Raw genomic sequence first — 16,080 nt, 5'->3', positions numbered from 1 at the left:
TTAACAGAGGCTGTAGAACTAAGCAGGGCTTTTTGGAATCAATTAGGGGGCAGAGTTCCGCAGTATTGAACAGTGGAGGAGACATTGGAGGCGATTATGACACACCAATCATTTTGAGATCGACCAACATGGCTTTGGAGGACCACTTCCACTGCACTTGGTGGGCGGGGCAAAGCCAAGAGAATTGGACTCAACTGTAATTTCCCCGTTTCAGGCCTCAATCCACCCCACCCTGCTCCTGCATAACTAGCCCCTCAGCAGCCCCTTTAATGCCACTTCACCACTAGCACTTTCAACAGGCCAGTTTTTGTCTTTATTTTCCTTTAGCACTTAAACATGAACTTCCCAGTTCTTAAAATGGATATTGACAGGCTAGCATTGCACAGTTTCCTGATATTCTAGGAGCACATGAGTAGAAAATTTAGTGCATTATTAGTGAGTTTGTTGACTTACAGTATTTAATAAACATAGACTTCCATAAACAAACAAACAGAAATTACCTCAAAATTCTCAAAAGGTTCATTGTTTGCATAATTTCCAAAGATTGTCTTAAAAGATAGAAATGATTAAAAAAAAACAGAAATGTTTTTACCAAATTTTCAGTAATAATAAACACCTATCCATTCTGAATGAAAATCATTGTCCTTTATAACCAAAGAAACCACAATTACAGACAGTTTTGTTCAAAACTGCAGCCTTTCAAGGACATTTCCTGTCTGAACCGTTTCTAACAGAAAAAAAAATTCTGAACAAATATCATAATTTCACAAATAAAGCTTTGAAAATTCAATCTCCAGCTTCCATCATAGACTTTTTTGGAAAAAGCCGAGAAAATCTGAACTCCTCACAGGACAAGGTAATACAATCTGTATTTCCAGATTACGTGCCCAGAAATCCTGCAAACTGCATAAATTCAGAATGCAGAGATATGGTTGAAAACATGCTCTAACTATTGTGAGGTTAAAAAAAAAATTCAGTCATAGGCCAGGCATTTGAGAGCTGACTGAGACCTTGTATTAAAATTTTAACATGACATTGAAACACAAAAGACAATTCAGTGACTATATTTAATATTATTGTAAAAAAAAATACCTTTTAAAATTTTGTCTCAAACCTTACTTTAGATATTAGAAACATAGGATAGAGAAAAAAGGCTTCAATTTTTTCAAAAAGTATTTTGAGTGATTTATGGTGGCCATGGCTTTTAATTACATTTGCAACGGTTGATAATTGTATTATCTGCATTAGATGGAAATTTACAATGGGAAAATCTTGACATTAAAGTGTTACCAAAAATCATGACAACAGCAGGTAAGATTTATGAACTGAAAGTGTGCATTTTATGGAAGATTTTTATTATTAGATATATATTTTTCAGCAAATTTGTATAACTATATTAGCCAGTCATATAATGCCATGTAATTACAAATCCACACTGCTATCAGTTTTATTCACCTCTCACCCACTGCACATGTGCAGAGAAATAAACCTTAAACTGATAACACAAACATAATCTGGGGGAAATGGAGAAAGAACAGTTCTGTAGCTATATAATGGTTTTATGCACAGATTTTAAAATGTTTGATTTATATTCCATAGTAAGCAAAGGGAGGATTAATATCAAGGGCATGATGCCCAGGCAGATATTAATCCAGGGTCATTGTAACCAGAATAATAAAGTGAACTATATTAAATAGTAATTATTTTAGATCTACAATACTGTGATTCTGAAAGTTAAAATCTGTTTGTTGCAATTTCATCTTTTTATTAAAAACCTTGCATTTTATACTTTATCCCCCTATTTTGTAAGTTTCTTTGTTCCCCACCTTCCATGTACCAGTCTTGAAGTAACAAGATGACTCTGTCGCAACCTGTCATTTTGTGCTCATTTGTTGGAAGATTAGATAGCAGCCTGATAAAATTCATCATCTTTGTGGAGTGTCTTGATCTTCATTTGAGTTCCTCTGATGATGGAGCAAGACTTGGACTATTAGGAAATCATAGGCATGAACTAGTACCCATTCACTTTGTGGTACAGTGCACAGGACTTTCAGGGCACCCTCCCCCCCTCAGACATTATTTTCTGTTACATTAAAGCCATTTTCTTTAATGCAAAGTGTGCCTTTTAAATTGAAAGTTGCTTTGAATTTCAAACTGTCATATAAAGAACAATGCTTTCTCTGAACTCACTAAAAACATTTGTGATCTAGCATTTCTGCAGGTTATCTCATTGACCCACCAAGGTTCTGTAGAATGTACTAGTAGCCTGCAGATTGATGATGAGAATTTTCACACGTAACAAGTTCTGAATCCCTACTGTGCTGTTAAAATCATAATGCACAGTAGAGAATCAGCTCAAAGCCAACCTCTTCTCCCATCACTCAGTTCCCAAAGCAAAGAAAAAAAAGTGATATCACATCTTGCATATCCCAAAGTGCTTCATAGTTAATGAATTACTTTTGAAGTGAAGATACTGCATTGTAGGCAATGAAGCTCCACACAGTTATGTCCCATAAAGAGCAATGAGATAAACAAAAAGACAATCTGTATTTTGTGGGTTAAATGCTGGGCAAGAAACCGGGAGAACTTTTCCACTCTTCTTCAAATGCCACGGAGTCTTTCACATCCTCCTGAACAGGCGGATGAGGCTATAGTTTACATTTCATTGAAAAAAGTGGCACCTTTCAAAATGAGGATGCCTCAGCACAGCACTGAAGGATCAACCAAGTTTATGCGCTCGAGTCCTCAATTATCTGACCACGAAACAAGATTGCTATAACTGAGTCAAGCCAATACTTAACAAGAAGTAAAATGAGCAGCAAGGTTGCCTGAACCACCCCTTATTAGTGCTTGGTAATTGACTTAGGAGAAGCACTGACAAACTCCAGGGCAGTAAAAAGTAGCCAGTGTTCACTACGCAGAGCCAAAAATCTGCAGTGACCACTTCCTAGCATTAGTGTCCAAGTGCGACCACTGGGAGCTTTTGTAGCTGATGTCAGACTTTCACGGGACAGTGAGAGCTTGTCTCACTTTGGCTAGCCACCAACTGTTGGTTTCACTTGGCATGTTGACCACCATTAATCCACCAGGCCTTTGGGAGGATGTGGTCTCAGAAAGTTTTATGAGCTCCTGCTCCCAACACTGCCCCTTCTTAAGCTGCCACCTTTGTTCAGGAGCTCTGCCCCTTAAAAGGCCTGGCCTGCAAGATCCACATGATAAGGCTGCAACTCAGTGTATTCAGGTTTCAGTCTATTATGGCCCTTCCAACATACTCCTTCCAAATTAACAGCAGGAGCGTATGAAAAGCCCAAAGATTTTCGACATCCACTTCTTTAAGTTTTGTTCTCATCAAGATGAGGGATAATATTATATTGAGGACAGAAGTCATTATTTTTAGTAGCTAATGTCAACATCAAGTACACACAGATCAAATCTAATACAGTTAATTGTAGAACAATATTCAGTGTATTCTGCTCTAACCTCAGTAGAGCATCCACTAGTGCAACACCATGGCATTGTTTCTCATTTCCCACACTGATCATCCTGTGACTTCTCTAACTGAGATTGAAACAGGGCTGCATTGCGAACAGTTTTCTATTGTAGGTCCCTGTTCAAGAGAAACTGATTGATAATGTTTAAATTCATTTTATATTAGGTCCTAACAACCAGCAGAAGTGTTCATCCTATCTGTACCGGCTAGATTTGAACCACGTCCAAATGTGTCTTTGACCCACTGAATTGTTAATAGTTTATTAAGAATTAGAAAGAAAGAGAGATGACTGGCGGTGGATCACAACACAGGAAAACAACAAATCCCACATTCGCAACTTCATTCATTATAGTCTGGCCCTGGTAAACATTACTCTGAGTTATTCAAACAATCCTAACATTGTTTTAATATTGCACACAGAAAAATCTCTCTCTAAATATATAGAAGATAATTTCCATATTAAATAACCTTGTGCCAGCAAGAGTAAATGTGAAAGTTCAATATTAAAGAGTCTTCAACAGATCAAATAATTTAATGGCTGACTGGCACAGTAAATATTGTCATTGTACCAACATTTGTATCTGAAATTCTTTGGACTGTTGCCATGTTATCCAGATTTTTTTTAAAAATTGCATTAAAATGTTGATCAATAATCAAGATGAAATTCCACAAATTCCTTAGAAAAGTCCAGAATTTAGTGTTCTAACATTTATTTCACAGCCTGAGACAAAGCAGCTGGTCAATTTAATTTATTTATTGTATATCACTAGTGGCTCCGCTATGTCATTACTTACAGCAAATTGCAGGATACAGTGTACGTTCAATAAATGTTATTGTCGCATTTTGGAATCTTTATACAATTTTTCCACGGAACAGATTTACACAGCATTAATTTTAAATGTTACGTTTTAAAGCATAGTGCATTCATGTAAATTTAAAGAGGTTTGAAACAATAATTGGTTAAGATACTAATACACAAATTTTGATATTGATGTATTATATGATGTAAATAATGAACAATGTATTACCTTATCACAGTAATCAATACATATCTCACAGCAGTTGAGTTAAGGAATGGTTGGTCCCAGGTGCTTGGCAGGAGGTCTGGCAGTCCTTCCTTTTGTGTGTGTGAACAGTGAGAAATAAACACACTTAGACAACCAGTCACGAATTCTGCAAGAGTCATAGGCAAAAGGCTGTGAGAAGGTTGGAGTCAGGAATAGTCGAAACTTACTTTATTTAAACCCAACTACATCGGGACACATTTTGTTCTACTATGTGAAGATAATATGTGCTGGTTGAATCAAATCCAATCATAACTGCATATGTGTGTTCAGCTTACTGTGAACTAAAGCAAATTATCGATTCACGTCAGGCCTCGTTTCACCAAGTGTTTGCTCAGTCTGCTTTCAGAGAGACTGAAGAAGTATTTGTGTGAAGGACATTGATATCAAATTGAGATTATTAGGAGATGCTGCTGATACATCCCAGGGTCGCACCATTGTGTAAATTGATAGACAACACTGTGTGTCAACTCTGATAAAACAGTCAGATCGTGTACAGGGCTGACTAATACCACTGAACTAGAGAAGGTACCTCCAGTGGACTGAATTTGTAATAGTTATTACTATGTGCTAAGATTCTATCTGTCTCCCATGTTGCAAAGGATAGGTCTTCCACATTGCTGTGGAATGTTCCACTCAGTTGGACTATGTCATACCACCTGACCCTCGTGTACAGAAAAACACCTATGACCACAAATCCGTCAGGCAGTGATCTGTGCAGAATGTCCTCAAGGTCCTTTGGGAAAAGAAGATGGTGGATCTTGTAGGATAGTTTCCTGAGAAGACTATCAAAGTAATTTGGCAGAATGCCTCATTGCCAAAACTTTTCAACAACCACCAAGTTGGTGTTGAAAAGGGCTCTCCCCATCAGATCCTCCTTGCACACCCGAAGTCTCAGTGCTACTGCACTGCCCTTGAGTGGCTGCAGTGGGGAAGAGGACATCACCAATACCCTACAGGAATATGCCTTTGCGAAGAAAGTGTGCAAAGAGAAACAGTGGTTTTTGTCAGTGTTATCCCGACCTGCTCTGTAACACAGGATTCTGCACTGTACGGATTGTTTTCAGAGATGCACACCAAGACAAATATCAACTGCTGATGGAGGATCATCAACTCAGTGAAAGACACTCTTTGGTCTACCCAAAACTTGTTAGTCTTCCAGTGCAAGGAGCTGTCCACAACCAAGTGTGGTAGGCTGGCACTTTCCAAGGTCCAGGGCTTTGTGCTGAAGGGTGCAATAAAGCTTGGGAGAGCCGCCACTAAAGCTCAATGGGGAAAGACCACAGTCTAAGGCCCTCATGACATGATACACCTAAGGGCTGGAACCCACGTAAAACCCCTTAGGCTATATGCACCAGAGAACATTTGACAGGAATTGTAATTTTAACATGTATTCTAAGTGTAGTGAGGCACCTCAGAGTGCCACATATTCTATTGAAAGAAATTGAACTATATTGCACTCAATGTAATGTCAAATTTGGACTGTAATTGTAAAGTGCTTCTACAAATTTTATATATAAAGTATATTTTTTGAAAAATAAGATTTCTAATAGTTGTACAGATAAGGTACTGAAAGAAAGAAGCAGCACTAGGATTTGGAGATGAAAATTTGTGAGAAATATCTTCAAGGACAATTAAATAATAGTGTTTTGACTGTTGGTAATTTTGAATTAAAAAGGATGTTTTTTTAAAATATATGGAAGACATATTTAAAGTGCAACAGGTGTTATGTGGAAAACACTTAATATCATAGTACCTGATCTCTGTAGTGTTGTACATGGCTGGTCTGGAGTGTTTGTGCTGTTCAGCTTCTGCCTAACAGCTGTGTTTCATCTGGCTGTTCTTAAAGGTCGAGGTGTACTCCCTGCAGGTCTAAACAGGCATATCTTAAGTAAATCAGAAGCTTTGTGAATACATGTTTATTTAGAATGTGCCTCTCCTTGGGGATTGGTTGGGTTGTCACAAGATCAGTAAATCAGCAGGAAATGACATCTTTGTCTTTCCAGTCTTTTTTATCAAAATTTAAATTATTTCAGTCTCCCTTCCACTCTATTTTTCAGCCATCGTTTTCATGGGCTTCAATTTAGGCAGCCAGCACTATCACCAAGCAGCAACCTCATTAGAACATGCAAATTGGGCCTCCATGACATCATTATAATCACAATATCATTTGGGAGATGTTAAACATGGTTCTTACAATGTACTAGATGCATTCACTATCCATAGCAAGAAGCAACTAGAACCAACGTCACTTAAAAGGATTTCCCAGAGCAGATCTGACAAAATTAACAATGAAGGTATTTGGAAGCTTTGTGTCTTCAATTGTTCTCCCTGGCTCATAATCCAACTCTGACACCTTTATTAATGCTTTCTGTCAATTCCCCTCCTCCCCAATTGGCCTTGCTCTTTAACATGTTGCTGCAGATCCACGTTGTGTGGATGTCCCACTGGATTTCCCATTTTCTCAAAACAATAAGCACCTTGTCCATAGAATCTGAAAGAGGGAGAAACACCAAAATGAATCAGTTGCAAGTGCACTGGCAGTATCAGGTTGGTATTCTGGTCACTCCATCCAATGAGTACTGAAAATTGACCCATCTAACTCATTATTTCTACTTCTGCTTTCCCTCTGAACCCAAAATTAAACAGTTAAAAACATGAAAGTTTACCTGAAGGAGTCATTTTGGAGATATTTTCAATTAGAAAGAAACTGAGTAATAAATGCAAAAAAAATCAAACAATGGGAAGGTATTCTCTCCCAACTGAAAAAGTCTGCAATTCACATTGGCAGAATCATAATGATGCGGGATAGGGAATTCTTGCACTCGCTCAGATTTATTGGATTATAGCTAACAGTCATAGCCCTGGATCTAAGTATTGATTTTTAAGACTAAGCATTGGAGAGAGGCTGAGTGGCAGCTGCTAATTAACCACTTACAACCACTTATTTATATAGTGCCTTTAAGAAAGAAAAATTCTCCATGGCAGTTCACAAAGGCATGATCAGGCAAAAATGGATACCGAGACAAAGCAGTGGGATGGAGATGACTAAAATTTTGCTGAAGAAAGGGAATATTAAGAAAGGCATTAAACAAGGGAAGCAAGGGCATGAAGCAAAAAGGAATAATGACGGAATTCCAGTGTGGGTGTCTCTGGGGCTGAAAGCATAACTGCCAATGTTAGGATAAAAGTCAGGAGTGTGCCCAAGAGGCCAGAGTTAAGGAATGGAGATTTTCTTTTTGGTGGGGGTGCTGGTGGGGTGGTTGCTATATGACTGAAGGAGGCTAAAGTGTTTAAGGCAAGGTCATAAAGGAATTTAGACACAGTGGGACTGGGAACCAATATAGGTCAGTAAGGACAAAAGATGATGGTTGAGTGGAGTTGCATGTGGGATTGGATATGGATAGCAAAGTTTTGGATGAGTAGAAATGTTGAAAGTGGAGAAGGGGAGGCCGGCCTGAAGATCACTGACCTAGTTGAGTCTTGGGTTGCAATGACAGCAGATGGACCAAAGTGGAGCAGAGATGGATGATGTTACAGAAATGGAAGTAGGCGGTCTTTGAGATATGGGATCATTAATTTAGGGTCAAATAGGATGCCAATATTGCAGCCTAAGGCATTCATTGGGGAAGAGATTAAGTCAATTGCAAGATGTTTGTTGCTGGGGCTAAAGACAGTGACTTCAGTCTTCCTATTGTTGGACTGGAAGAAACTGTGGCTCATCCACGACTGGATGTCAGACAAGCAGTGCAGCAGACAAGATTAGTGGTGGAGGAGTTGAACCTTGTGTATTGAGTGCTGATCCAACATCTGTGGATGATGATGCAGATGACTAAATGGAGGAAGCTAAGGATAGACTAATGGAAAATTCCAGAAGTAACAGTGCAGAGACAATAAAAAAAAAGAAACAAAACATATAAAATTCTTACAGCGCTCAATAGGGTAGATGCTGGAAGGATGTTTCCCATGGCTGGAGGTTCTAGAGTGAGGGGCAGGCCATTAAGAGCTGAGATGAGGAGGAATTTCTTCACTCAGTGGGTGGTGAATATTTGGAATTCTCTTCCTCAGAGGGTTGTTGAGGCTCAGTTGTTGAGTGTGTTCAAGGCTGAGATTGACAGATTTCTACATATTAAAAACATCAAGGGATACAGAAATAGTGCAAGAAAATGGTGTTGAAGTAGATCAGCCATGATCTCACTGAATGACGGAACAGGCTCGAAGGGCTGAATGGCCTACTCCTGCTCCTATTTCTTATGTTCCTATATTCATTCTCCCGCCTACTCCTTTTGAAAGTCCATGTACACCATATCAGTTGCATTGCCCTCATCAACACTCTCTGCTACCTCTTCAAACAACTGTAGCAAGTTAAACATGGTTTTCCCTTAAGAAATCTGTGCTGGCTTTCTTTAATTAACCTGTATTTCTCCATGTAACTATTAATTTTGTCCTGAATTATTGTTTCTTGATGTTTCTCCACCACCAAGGTTAAAATGACAGGCCTGTAGTTCTGAGCTGGTATTTACATCCTTTTTTTGAACAAGGGTGTAATGTTTCCAATTCCCCAATCCTCTGGCACCATCTCTGAGTCTAAGGAAGGCTGAAAAATGATGGCCAGTGCCTCTGCAATTTCCACTCTCACGTTCCTCAGTATCCTTAGACGCATCTCATCCGGTCCTGGTGCCTTATCCACTTTTAAGTACAGACAGCCTACCCAATGCCACCTCCTTATCAATTTAAAACCCTTTTAGTGTCTGGATTACCTCCTCTTTCACCATGTCCTGGGTAGCATCTTCTTCCTTGCTAAAGACAGATGCAAAGTATTCATTTAATACCTCAGCTATACTCTCTGCCTCCATTGGTATATCCCGCTTTTGGTCCTTAATCAGCCCTTTTATCGCCTTTTATTAATTATATGCCAAGAAAAAACTTTGGGATTCCCTTTTATGTTGGCTGCCAGTCTCTTTCCATATTCCCACTTTGCTTTTCTTATTTGCTTCTTCACCTCCCCTCTGAATCTTCTACATTCAGTCTGGTTCTCAATTGTATTTTCTACCTGACATCTGTCATAAGCATAATTATTTTAATTTCTATCTATTTTATCATCCAGGGAGCTCTGGTTTTGTTTGCCCTACCTTTCCTTTTTGAAGGAATATACTTGACTTCGCTGAAATACCTCTTCTTTGAAGTTAACCCATTGTTGAGCTACCTTTTCTTGTGTCAACCTTTGACTCCAATTTATTCGGCCCAGGGCCGTTCTCACCCCATTGAAGTTGGTTTTCCCCCAGTTAATTATTCTTACTCTGGAGTGTTCTTTTTCCTTTTCCATTGTCGTCCTAAACCTTATGACACAATGATTACTGCCCCCTAAATGTTTTCCTACTGGCACTTAATCCACTTGGCCCACCTTATTCCCAAGAACCAGGTTTAGCAATGCCTCCTTTCTCATTGGATGTTATGACACAGCAGATGGTAAAGGCCGAGTTATTTAAAATCCCAGCGGGAAACTTTAAACAACTGTGCTTTCAATTGGTATGTTTGAAATGCGCTCGGAATTCAGAAATAAAACTAACAGGTCTCGAGAAGTTTTTTATATAAATTAAATTAAACATTTATTAATTTAACAACAAATTTAAACACATACACATGTCTACAAATTACTACCATAATAAATTTTAACCAAATCCCCAAATTAATCATTCCCAGGTAAATATCTTCACCAAGGCAACAACAATCCATAGACTTTAAACAGACACCAGGCAAAACACATTTTATCTCACAAATTCAGAAAGAGGTTCCTTTCAATTTGTTTCCATTGCAGACAGTTGTAAGCTTACAAGTGGCTTAGATCTCACGTGCCTCCGACTTCCACACACAAAACTCTTCTATATATACCTAGCCTTCACTTTGAATGTAAATTCTCATTGTATCACCAGGCCCTTTGAACTCCACCTCTTCTAGCAATAAAACCCATTTAATAGCACCAATTTTATTAGTAATATAAACATATTGCTTGGTGTCTCCTAGCTAGGTGCAAGATTTCACCCCCAGTCTTTGAATGGTTTATTCAATAAAATGCAAATGCACCCTTTACCTTACTGTTAACATCTCAATACTATATATTAAAGCACCCAGGCTAGCTGGCTTTAATTTAATTAAAACACAACTACAAGTCCAATTTAAAATAATTTCCAAAAACATTATATACATTAATAGCTTCATGACATTGGACTGGTAAAACACTGTAGAAAATTTTCCTGAACACGCGCTCGGAACTTTTACTCCTCACTGCCCTTTACACTAATACCAGTCTATAGTTGGATAATTAAATTGTTTCCACAGTAGCTGATGGCCTTTAGGCAACACTGAGCAATGTAACTGCACTTTTTTGGTTCCTTAGCTGTAGCCAAATAGATCCCGCCCTTGACCCATCTGGAATATCCTCTTTCTCCAATGCTGCAATGCTCTCCTTAATCAATACAGCCACCCCGTCCCCTTTTGATTTTTTCCCAAACACCTTATATCGAGGAATATTTAACACCCAGTCCTGCCCTTCCTTGAGCCAGGTCTCTGTTATAGCTATGTCATATTTCCACATGACAATCTGTGCCTGCAATTCACCGATCTTACTACCACAATCTGTGCATTCACATACATGCACAGTAACCCTGATTTAGACTTTATTACTTTTTCCCTTACTCTGAAACCACCTAATAATTTACTATTCCTTGTTCTAGTGCTATCTATCTTTCCCAGTATTCAGTGCACCTTGATATTCCTCTCTGATATTATTGCTTTGTTCCCACACCCCTGCCAAGTTAGTTTAAACCCTCTCCAATAGCACTAGCCAAATGGCCTGCAAGGAACGCAGTCTGTATGGCCCTTCTTCTTCTGTAATTACGGACTCAAAATGTTAGCTTTGTTTTTCTCTCTCCACAGGTGCTGTCAGGCCTGCTGAGTTTTTCCACCATTTTCTGTTTTGTTTCAGACTTCCAGCATCCACAGCATTTTGCTTTTATCTATTTAGGTGCAACCTGTCCAGCCTGAACGGGTCCCACCTCACCCAGAGCTGGTTCCAATGTCCTAAAATTCTAAAGCCCTCCTTCCTGCACCATCTTTCCAGCCATGCATTCAATTGCTTTATCCTCCTATTTCTATACTGACTTCCGCATACTGGGAGTAATCCAGAGATTGCTACTTTTGAGGTCCTGCATGTCAATTTTCTACCTAGCTTCTTAAATTCTGACTGCAGAGCTAAAAGCCCAAAAAATATTCATCTACTTTATGCCTGCAATTTAACAATTTTTGACATTTCATCAGTAGTTTGTTTCACTTGCATAGGCACAGAAAAACAAACATATAATAGTAATGCCAGTACAATCATGTAATACACAATGACAGAAACAACTTCCCTATGCCACAGATTAAAAACCTGTCTAAAATTCGGACAACATACTGTTTCTTTTTTTCATGTGGAATTTTTAAGTTCCTTCAACTGAGAAGTGAATTTCAATCACATTCTGATACAGATTTTTAAACTGAATCTTATTGAGATGAATTATTGAGAAGAATGTACATTATTTTTTAAGTAATGCTAGTTATTACTATTCCCAATCTAATATACAAAGAGCGAGAGCAGGTCAATTTTCACTGATTATACTCAGACTTCCCTATGACAAGTGCTGCTATGTCTCGATCTAACAAAGATGAGACTCCTATTCAGTGAGTTTATGTTTACATCCAGGCTCAACCCACATTTGGGGACAGACAAGTAAGGCCACTTCAGCAAGTTCATTTCAGCAGATCTTGGAAAGCTGGAACTCTCAGTGGATGAATGATCCATCTAAAGGACCAGGGTTATTTTCACAAGAAAATATAGCAAATCTATCCCACCCATTAAAGACAGCTCTTGTCAGTCTATATTTGTAACAGTTGTAGTGGATAGGGAGAAATCCATGACTTTAACTGTTACATTAATTCAAAGTGAGGGGTGGTGGGGACGAATGAAGAGAATGAGAGGGAACTGAACAGGTTTTTTAAAATAAAAATATCTTTAGTCAGTTATATTGATCTATCAACATATCAAAACATTGATTACCATTTCTATACATAAAATAAGCTTTATTTGAAGACACTAAATGAAAAAAAACTGCTCTACCTCTTCTACAAAACCAAAACACGGTACAAAGAGCAATTACATAATTATGAGTTTTAAAACCTCAATAGAAATCACAGATGGTACCAGTAATATTAATCTTCAAAACAATTGTCAGTATTATTTCTCCAATCATATTCTTCATCAATGTGTACACTACAATTCATCTTTTATATCATTGCAATCATAATAAATTTGTTTATGAATCAAATGTTCATTTAATAATTGTAACCCTATCTGCATAATTTAAATGTATTAGTCAAAACTGTATGGAAAAAAACTTTAAAAGACCTCCTATTTATCGCCAAGTATATTCGCACAACTGGCATAAACAAGAAAAATTACGAGCATCAGCTTTTGGTATAATTTGGGGAAAAATTAAAATAAAACCAATATGGCATATGCTGATCTACCTGAGTTGAGGAGGAACAGTGTAGCAATAGATTTTGAAACATATCAGCTTTTAAAACCAAATATAACACTGCCTCTCAAGCCATGCCAAGATTATATCGCCTTACCGTTTGTAGCAATCAACAAAGAGAAATCAAGATTTAATTTTAAACAAGTCCACGCACTCATTGGTGTTGTACCAGTTGATACAGTGAGTGTTTATGTTTAGCTTGGTGCCACAAATAAAAGCAAAAGAGCAGACAGACAGCTGCCGGTTTCTCGCCGCTTCGCACAGTGATTCACCTCCGCTTCCGTCTCTGATAGATACAATGCGGTTTTAAGTTTAATTATTAAGTAACAATATTAAATGATGATTTTACGGTTCCCCTTTCCAAACTAACTTTTCTTCCCTTGTTCCAAAGTGAAGTGGCTTAATTTCACACCTATACACTTGTATTTGCGATAAAAGGAAAAAGGATAACACTTCGGAGTTATTTTAATACGTTTTTCGTTATCTTGTGGTCGGCATGATTATTAACTGCATAGGCAGGAATTCATTTATTGGCTTAAACCGCTTTCGAGCTACAGCGGAAGAAAAAAAGTCGTCGAATGTGTTTAGTGCAAAGATTCGTTCTTTTAAAGTGTCGCATTTTCTCGCTTCGAGAACAAAAATATAAAAAGTTTCATTCAATATCACCCTATTTGTAGAATCTACCGGCGATGTACTTGAACTTTAAAAAAAACATAACTGCTGAAAATGGCGGCGGGAAGGAGAGTGCGGAACCATCAGAAAAAAAGTTTTTAAAAACCATGGCTACAAAAAAAATCTGCTTTACTCTTACATGGGAAAGTGAAAAATGAAAAGTGATCATGTTAAGAGTAGTTTCCTTCAGAAGTTCATGTTACGCAACCGTAAGTGATCTGATTCATTTGAAGTTGGATTTAATTCAATGTTCAGATTCCCCCCCACCCCCCCCCCCCCCCCGGATCCCCCGTGTAAAATTTTTGTCAGCTTTAAACTTGACATTTCCTAATATTTTTTGTCCTCAGTCAAAAAGAGCGCTCAAGAAATTAGTACATAAGATGTATATTGCTTCCGAAAAATTAGATAACTTTGATTCACCCTTTTTTAAAAAAACCTTCAACGGCAGAATAAATTCCTAAAACCGCTTACTGAAGATCCTTTTCAGTGACCTACTTCTTAAATGGTTTCAATCTCTCCCTTCACACGAAAGGTACAATTAAAATGTTCTGGGCTTCATGTTAACTCATTTAAATCAGCTGTCAAACTTGAACTTGACTTTTTTTTGTTTTGGAGGTGAGAAAAGCTTAAAGGTGTAAATTTAGGGAACTGTGAATTCGGACAGAGATCCCAAGAAACCGAAAGAAATGTTTCCCGTGTCTTTAGTTTTAAACTGCTGTTCGGAGGCTAAGATTTCAGAAGCGGGGGGGGGGGGGGGAGGGGGCTGCAGCTGTTTTCCTCTAGAAGGCAGCTGGATAAACGCGGCGCCATTTTGTAGCTCAGAGCTGTTTCTTTGTGCCTTTCTCACTCACCTGGCAAGCGGAAGCGGAAATGGGTGGGTCGTCTCTTGCGCACAGCTGGCCCTGCCCTCCAATAGGATGCCGCAGCGTCACCCAGCGCGCGCGCGGCGTTCACTGTGCACGAGGAGGGGAGTTTGCAGCTGATTATAGAGAAGGATTGTCACTGCTGCACATTTCACGCACTTACACGAGGACGGGTAAAAATGACAATTACCATCACAGCGTGGAGTCTTTCAGAAACACTGTCACTTTCACGGTATCCACACTATCCAACTCCTTTAATATATTTTATCCAAACCATAACTTCTGTTAACTCTTTTCCTTTTAAAATGTAGTACAAACTGAATTCAATTTGATATACTCCATTTTGCTTCTCTTCTATTCATTCTCCATAATATTGCACTCCATTTTAAACAATTTCATTAAATTAAAATCGATTCACCATACGATTCTACTCCTACCTATGCTGACGCCAATCCTGCCCCAGCAATGCCTATCCTATTACACACTGAAGTTCAATGCCCTCTTGACCTATTTGTTACATCCTCTGCCACCCTGCCTCTGGGCTCCTCCTATACTAGTCTCCCACTGTACATTCATTCTCACTTTTTAGCTCTTTAGTGGTCAGGCCATGCAAACCACCTCAACAAACATCAAGTTTATTTCTTTGTCATTAACAGAAAACTTCAAGCCAAAAAATTGCCACTATTCCATTCTCACATACATCATCAGTCATCCATTCATCATCAGTTATACCCCAAACCACAGCCATTCAAAACAAACATTGACTGAATAAAGCTTTTAAAATTTAGCCTCTTGTTTATCTTTAAATAATTTGAATACAAACTGCTAGAAACAAAAGAAAATATTCTAACAGTTCCTCTGATAATAATGCTGATACATCCAAGAAATTGAGTACAATGTACATGCTCAGACTGCATTATGCATTTGGTTAACAGAATCACAGCTCTGAGCAAAAATATCAAGCCTGAGCCCTTAGAGACTTAGGCCTTCAAGTTAAAACTTTAAGGAATGCATTCGAAGAAACATAATTCAATTGATCAGTTTTTGCATGCTATTGTGAAATATTTATTTAAAGCATAATATTGGACATTAGAAATTCCAGTTACTAAGAAAAAATGATGGGAAAAGCTTTTCAAGGACCACTTTGAGTGATTTTTGTGCAAACGATAATATGTCACTCCTGATAGTGTACAGGAGGCTACAACATAAAATAATGAAATACCTATTAGAATGCCACCTACTGGCGTCACAAGGAAGTATAGCAGGCAAATGTACACATTTCAATATGAGAACCTCCATAAGAAACATTCACATGTTAATTTCCAGTGGAAAAACCCATATACGAATTCAATATCTATTTATAAAGTATTGAAAATGTTATATCTGTGTGCACATCTGTGAATATTTTCCACTATAAA

At 38.2% G+C, this 16,080-nt stretch overlaps 2 long non-coding RNA genes across 5 annotated transcripts in view; one reads left to right on the top strand and one right to left on the bottom strand.

The window, feature by feature from the left end:
- LOC121293000 overlaps positions 1-16,080 on the bottom strand; it is a 138,337-nt gene that overhangs the window by 119,260 nt on the left and 2,997 nt on the right. The window contains exons 1-4 of one of the 3 annotated variants that reach the window (XR_005946414.1): positions 13,225-13,521; positions 8,484-8,659; positions 6,311-6,426; positions 4,229-4,663 (exon numbers count right to left, since the gene is read on the bottom strand). This is a non-coding gene — a long non-coding RNA (uncharacterized LOC121293000). Of the gene's footprint in view, positions 1-4,228; positions 4,664-6,310; positions 6,427-8,483; positions 8,660-13,224; positions 13,522-16,080 lie in introns of those variants that run through there. The other 2 variants (XR_005946415.1, XR_005946413.1) reach the window with 2 other exon arrangements.
- The window catches only part of LOC121293001, a 59,159-nt gene continuing 56,737 nt past the window's right edge, over positions 13,659-16,080 (top strand). For both annotated transcript variants that reach the window (XR_005946417.1, XR_005946416.1), the window contains exon 1: positions 13,659-14,008. This is a non-coding gene — a long non-coding RNA (uncharacterized LOC121293001). The remainder of the gene's footprint in view (positions 14,009-16,080) is intronic.

The sequence above is a fragment of the Carcharodon carcharias genome, chromosome 21 (assembly GCF_017639515.1).
Source record: "Carcharodon carcharias isolate sCarCar2 chromosome 21, sCarCar2.pri, whole genome shotgun sequence".
NCBI lineage: Eukaryota > Metazoa > Chordata > Chondrichthyes > Lamniformes > Lamnidae > Carcharodon > Carcharodon carcharias.
This window is presented reverse-complemented; position numbering and strand designations above follow the sequence as displayed.